We start from the raw sequence: 7,183 nt of genomic DNA, 5'->3' as shown, positions 1-7,183 counted from the left end.
CGTGTGTCCTTTTGTTTCTTTGCCACTTTTCCATTTACTTTCCATGGGATGGGTTTTTGTTCTGTCCTTTTTGGTTTTTGTTGCAGTGTACATCTCCCTTTGACAAAAATGTGGTATCTTTTGTTTGGCATCTCCTCTTCAGTGTTTCGTTCCTGTTCTCTGCTGGTGGAACATGTTTTCTTTATTTTCTACAATACCCTTGCATCCTTCATTTTCTGTAACCAGATTTTTCAGTCCTGGAAGCGTATCAGTTCTGGAGCTGTTTGGCTGACATAGCACTATTGGTGAGGGCTCTTTGGAACAGACCTGCTACTTCTACAGCTCAGTAGCCATTTGGAAAAATAAGAAATAAACATTCTCCACCAATTCCTTTTCATCTTCATGCAATTAGCTTATCTTCTGTGTTACAAAATTGTCCAGTTTATAGAAATATGTTGGTCTCTTGTGTGCTTTTACCTCCTCTTTCTATAGCCCCCTCCTTTAGCAGTTCCACAATTCCTGGGAATGCTCCTCCCGGGCTTTTGCCCTCTCTCTTGCCCATCTTTCTTTCATCCCCTTCCTTTTTCAGCTGTGTCAGTGTTATGTATGGTGCGTATTTTAGGGCTGATGTTTCTGCCTGACAGTGTCTCTTAGATGGCTGACTTTTGCTTTCTTAGTATTTATTTTAAATTTTTTTTAATGATATGGTATAACCTGATCTCTTCTGGACTATTACCAACTCTAAAGTTTATTTGTATGAGCCTAAAATGAGTTAGAAAAAAAATTTCTCATGATTCTGTTAACACAAACTGATATATCCCCGAAAGTCTGGTAGCAATGAGGGTTGTTCCTAGGTGAAAACTTGAGATGGACTGAACTAAGTTTAAAACAGGACCTGTCAGAAAAATTATGTATGATCACACTAGACGTGTATATTTTTATGACAATTTACTTAAAAATGTTGTTACTATACAGATATTTTCTTGAAACTTATCCCTTTATTAAATTATTTTTCTACTGGAATCGGAATTTTTTTTTTTTTTTAATCTTCCCTGTGATCAATATCAGTAATTCCTCTGGGCAGTGAGGATTGCCCAGGGGGTGAAACCTCTCGACCTGTGACTGCTCCTGAGGCTGAGGAGACAGTATCTAGACAGAGAAGTTACCATTTTCTGTTTGGGTGCCTTCATGCAAAGGTGAGCTCCCTCCCTTTCCTTTTGGTTGGGCCCAACCTCCTCCAGCTGTTCTGCATGAACTGCAGGTGCAGGTAGTTTGGTAGCAGGGAGGAGGTTAGAAAACCTCTTTGTTTCTTGCTAGAGGAGCAAACGCGGCGCTCAAGGCCACTGGAGCAGTTGGTCCTGGCAGCCTGCGTGCATTTGTGGCTGTGAGCGCTGTGGTGTTAGTGCCAACGTTCTGCTGGGGACACGGGTTAGCTGGCGAGGGAAGCCTGCGAGCTGACTACCTGGGACATGACTCTCCTGAGCATGAGGGGAGGGAGGACTTGATGTTACTATTTTTATGTTACTCCCCTGTTACTACTTGTTCCTATGCTGTGTCACCTGGGGCAGATGCCTCTGGCGGGATCCCATGCCGACACGACTCATGGCGTCCCCTCTGGTTCAGCCTCCTTCACCGTGTGCTGCCTTCAACGGTGATCAAGTTCACAGCCATGTAAGTTCTTTGCCTTTGGTTCTCATTTTAAGATGTGGGATAGCCCTTGCGACCGTGAGCGAGTAACTGGCAGCGGAAGATGTGATGTGTTTGCCTTGGTAGGGCTGAGCAGTGCAGCTCCGTGCACTGATGTGGAGTTTGGGGGTTTGGTCCCTGCTGCAGAAACACCTTTGTGCTCACTGTGGCCAGAAGGAGTGAGCGTAGGGTAAAGCTTGGTCTGATTTTGCTCTCCGGTGTGATCAATTTGGAAACCGTGGGGCAGGGCCGTGCGAGGTTGTGAGCGAGTGGAGTTTACTGAGGGTCTGTTGGTAGTGAGGATGGCCTACATCAAACCTCTCCTCTGTGCAGACTGGTCCTTTTGGAGGGGACTGGAGCTGGGCTGGAGGAGAGAGGCTCAGGAGGGTTGTCCCACCGAAGGCAATGCTGGGAAATAGCCTGGGAACCAATTCAAGGTGGCACAGGCTGGGGAGAAATGCTGGGGTGTTTTTCAGGCAGAATTTATTGAAGCTAGCAAATGATTACTTTGCGTCTTTATGCCTGAGGGCAGGAGAAATTCAGTTGGGGTTTGTATGAGTGTTAGACCACCTGGGTTACCTGCGTGTGTTTTGGAGATGACTCCTTTTCTGGTACCTGATACGATGTGCTGCAAGTACGTGCCTGCATGTTAGTAGAAAGCCTCTCTCTGAACACCACACACTCCTAGCCAGGAAAAAAAACCTTGAGATTTTCCTTTGTTTCTAAGAGGAAGCAAGGCTGAAAAAGTAAGGGAAATAGCTGTGAGGAGGGAGTTCAAGCAGACATTGAAGTTGCTCTGCCACAGAAACTTCTAGAAAGGTTATTTCTAACTTTTAAGATTCTGGCATGTTTCTTGCAGAATTGGGACTTGATCACTGATCCCCTGCTCTTACTGCTGGCTGTAGGTCTCTCCCAGCCTCTCTGAGATGATGCACGTTTAAAACAAAATGCAAATCAGGAAAATTATTTGATAGCTTCACTGCACGTGTGGGCATTGGTGAGGACAGGACCTGCTTTTCCCTGCTCAGCGTCAGCATTGCGTACTTGTGTGCGAGGTATACCAAAATAAGTACTGTCCTGGAAAACTGCTTACCTCATAACTTACTTTCCACTTTTCCCCTTTGGGAGCTTGGGGTAGACTCCTGAGTGCTTGTTTCTGAACGCATTGCCCTCGAAACTCACGTCTCAGGAGTGGGTTCCTGAGATCCAACTTGCAAAGCCAGGCAGGGTTTCAGAGTAAGTGCTGCTTCTGGTTGTGAATCTGCTTTCTCTTTACAAACTGGAGACTCTACCAAATGGTGAACTGCTGGTGTGTGAGAGTTTTAAGACCAGCTGAAAATCCCTATTAAAGCTAAAATTGTTCTGTTCATTGATCTGCCAAACTGTCCTGATTTTAAGGTTGGACTTTCAGAACTGAGAAATTGTTTAACTTTCTGTGCTAGATAATCTCGTATGCGTCATTCTTCTGTGTCACACTGGGGACTGAAATTAATTTCCCTCTATGTCTTGGCAGTCAATTTTCTGAGGCTTCCTATGACTTTACTTCCTGCAAATATTATTCTAACATCCTTTGAAAGATGAAGGACCTTTTGGTCCTTCTTCTGCCTGCTTGATAGATACAGGCTAGGAGTGTCTCAAGATGAAGCAGTTGTGTAGGAAGAGTATCGTTACCTTATAGTCACAAGATCTGCTAATGACTTGTTGTAGGAAGGTGTGTTCAGAAGCACACACAGAGCTGATGAGACTGAGATGGGAGACACAAGGAGTGTGGGAAAGCACTGAGCAGACTGGGAATGCTTTTGGCCTCTGGTCCCACTTGGCTGTGGTGGAGCTGGCTCCTGGTGTGTGCAGTAGCAGTAGTAGGAAGGCTTCCCGAGAAATAAAAATGCTGTTTCAGTAGGGACAACATAAAAAAAAAAAGCATACTGTTTCTTGACTGAGTTAAGGAGGCAATCAAAGAGAGAAAACAAGTGGCTGGTGGCTGTCTCATTAGCAGCTATCTGCTGCTCCTGTAGGTATAGAGAGGAGGTTACTGCAGAGCAGATTTCAAATGGTTTGAGCACAGCCTGACATAAACAGCTGATAATCAGAGCCCTTGGTTTCTCCCCAAGCATGCTGCTACTGGCAGCAAAGGGAACTGGTGGTTCCAGCTGTGCAGTGTTACTGGGAGTGGTCCTGGGTGCTGGTAGCCCCCAGCGTCCTCCCAGTGCTGGGTGCAATCCTAATCTCTGCTCAGTCGGATGCTCCTTTCACTGTGGAGTTGCTTTTTTCTCCTATCTACTTTTACTTGATTGGACTCTTGCCCAAGCAGAGCATGCAGCGGATGAGGTGGCTGAGTGGTTAAGGCAATGGACTGCTAATCCATTGTGCTTTTGCACACGTGGGTTCGAATCCCATCCTTGTCCAAAACTGAGCATTTAGCAGGGGCCAGTTAGCTCAGTCAGTTGAGCGTGGTGCTAACAACGCTAAGGTCACGGGTTCGATTCCTGTTCGGTCCGACCCCCTGTGTTGCCTGGTCTAGTTGAGAGGTGGTGTCCCTGGCGGCAGGGAGGCTGGGATGAAATGATCTCTAAGGTCCCTTCCAGCTTAGGCCATTTTATGATTCTATGATGATCAGATGGAGGAGCACCTTTTCTTGTCTTGGTTTAGCCGTCTTCTGCATCTTTTTCAACCCTGTCATTCCTAGGACTAGAGAAAAGCAATATAAAGCCGGTCATTTTGAAAGTGTACTGCAGCAGGACAAATGTTTTCAGCCACCCCGATGGGCTCCTGGTTTGATTTGGGTATTATCCAGGCAGCATCTCTCCTAGGGGGAGGACAGAGCTAGAGGTCCCTTCCTGCAGCAATTCCTGCTTGCAGGCTTGCAGCTGCCTTGTTACTAGAAACAAGGAACGTTGTTGGGATGACAAAATTACACAGTGCAATCACCTGCTGAGTAGCGAGCTGGTCTCTAGTTGGTGCTGCCCAAGGTGGGGAGTCCTGTCAGGTGTGCAATGAGCTGTAGCAGGACTTTGCCAGAGTGCAGCTGGAAATGTCGCCAGGGTTTTAGTAGCTGATCTTCTCTTTCTGTCTTTATGGAGCTAGTGTCTTGGAGTATGTAGAGCTGTGGTCCCATGCCTGAGAAGCCCTCTGAGCTCCTGTCATATTTGTCTGGATCCAGCCTGACTTAAATCCCCCACCGTGAGATGCCCGTCTGTTCAGTGTGCTCCTGTGCTGAGATGTGAGTTTGTCAGAGCGAGCGCAGAGCCTGCGAGCTCCTGCCTCAGGGCTGGGTTCGTTTCGGTGATGAGGAAAAATAACCTCAAGTTTTATTTGTGAGGATAGGACTTGCTGCATCTGGGAGGAGGAGAGTTCAACACAGTACAGAAACAATTAAAAACCTAACATGAATCGGGAAGTAAAGTTAAAACATGTAAAAAAACTATTTCTGATAGACAGAAGCACTAAAGCAGAGGTTAAATGTAATTTGACTTGTATTCCTTGTCTTCACAGTTCTACTTGCTGTACCTTGGCTTCTCTAATTGTCTATATATAAGAGGTGACATTGGAGAGCGTGGATTTATCATGAAGATTTATTTGTCACGGAGAGATGAAGGAGCTGTCTGGCACTTGGGGGTTTCGTATCAAGTTGCGCTTCTGGCAGATGCAGCTGGAGCGTTTAAAGAAGATCACGTTGTAGAACAGAGCAGTAAGTTGCTATAAGGATGGAGGGAGGTTTGCCTGTGATGCAGGGACTCTGAATAGAGAGCCACTGGGTTTGTAAGATGTATCTCTGGTCCAGGACTTGGGTAGGCACAAAACATCTAGTTGGAGGCATAGGCCTCTGTGAGAACATGTTGTGGTCGTTTGTTAAAATCTGTTGAGTTGATGGGAGAGGATGCTGCCATGAAAAACTGTGCTATATTGGCAGCTGGATTGAGGAGCTTACCTGGAGCCATTTTTGTTTTCAAAGGCCTGCCCGACCCTCTTGAGCAAAGTTTTGCCCTGCTAGTGTCCATCTGGAAGCTCTTTTTCAAGGCATCTGGTTTCGATGCAGCGCTCAGCATCTGTCTCGCACTGCTTTGCCCTGTCTTGGTGATCCTCCAACACACAAGACCAATCTTTTGCATTTCCTGATAGTAGTTTGTAGGGATTTGTTTCCAGTGGGGAGGCAAACAGGTGCCAGGGAGCACACTGACGGTTTGTGCTCCTTCTTCAAACCCTTCTCGATTTTCAGCCGCGAGTGGCGGGTGCTATGGTGACCGTCATGTCACAGCGTGGAGTCCAGCTGTGTTTCAGCTGTTGATCCTGCTGGAGTGTGACCTGTGAAGAAACCCCTCTGGGCTTGGCTCTTCTGAGCTGGGGTCTGTGACAGCGCCTGAAAGGGAAGCTCAAGTGCGCTGGGTGGGCTCTGGCTGTGCCGCTAGCTGACTTGGCTGAATTCTTGCCCATGTAGCATCGGTAAAAGTCTCAGCTTGAAGTAGGAGCTCAGTTCCTGATGTGTATGGAGGAATTTGGTTCACAGTCGTGAATGCATAACCTTTTGTCAGGGAATTTATACAGATAAAATGTTTACAGCTCTATAGGATCTGCATGATCTACAGCTCTATAAGATCTTACTGGCTCTAAGACATGATTGGGTTCCTTTGGGAGTCTCCTCTGCCCCTGAGTATCACCCATGCTTCTTAATAACACTGTGGAAGCAGGAGGCAAGACCTCATCCTTTAGGTGGGTGTTGCCCCTGCTGTTTTGCAGCTGGGACAGAGAAAGATGTCTGGTCACAGAGTGGCATGAGGAACAGAGCCCAGGAGGTAATAGAACACCTCGTCACGGAAGACAAGCCGACGGGGGAGGAGACCAGCCTGGCTGAACAGAGAGCTTTGGCTGGAACTTAGGAACAAAAGGAGAGTTTATGGTCTGTGGAAGCAGGGGCAGGCAAATTATGAGGATTATAAACAACAAGTGAAGCTGTGCAGGGAGAAAATTAGAGAGGCAGAAGCCCACCTAGAGCTAAACATGGCCACTGTGGTGAAGAATAACAAGAAAAGTTTCTATAAATACATTAACAGTAAGAGGAGGTCTAGGGAGAATCTCCATCCTTTGTTGGATGCAGAGGGAAGAGCAGTGACCACCGATATGGAAAAAGCTGAGGTGCTTAATGCCTTCTTTGCCTCAGTCTTTAACAGCAAGACCAGTTGTTCTCTGGGCACACAGGCCCCTGAGCTTGAAAAAAGGGATGAGGAACAGAATAGGACCTGTATAATCCATGAGGAAATGGTTATGGACCTGCTTCATAAGCTGAATCCTCATAAATCTATGGAGCCTGATGGATCACACCCTAGAGTGCTGAGGGAGCTGGCAGATGTGGTTGCCAAATCTTTCAGCAGTCCTGGTTAACCGGGGATGTCCCAGTGGAATGGAGGCTGGCAAATGTAGTGCCCATCTTCAAGAAAGGTAGGAAGGAGGATCCTGGTAGCTACAGACCTGTCTTACCTCAGTGCTGGGAAGGGTCATGGAACAAATAATCTCAAGAGCCATC

At 46.8% G+C, this 7,183-nt stretch overlaps 1 non-coding gene across 1 annotated transcript; it reads left to right on the top strand.

The window, feature by feature from the left end:
* The first annotated feature begins 3,987 nt into the window (after window positions 1-3,987).
* On the top strand, window positions 3,988-4,070 carry TRNAS-GCU. Its single transcript has one exon. It is a non-coding gene; the product is annotated as a tRNA-Ser (tRNA).
* The last annotated feature ends 3,113 nt before the right edge of the window (window positions 4,071-7,183 follow it).

Source organism: Apaloderma vittatum, unplaced genomic scaffold (assembly GCF_000703405.1).
Source record: "Apaloderma vittatum isolate BGI_N311 unplaced genomic scaffold, ASM70340v1 scaffold10526, whole genome shotgun sequence".
Taxonomy (NCBI): domain Eukaryota; kingdom Metazoa; phylum Chordata; class Aves; order Trogoniformes; family Trogonidae; genus Apaloderma; species Apaloderma vittatum.
The sequence above is the reverse complement of the archived record's forward strand: the minus strand, read 5'-3'. Positions and strand labels throughout refer to the sequence as shown.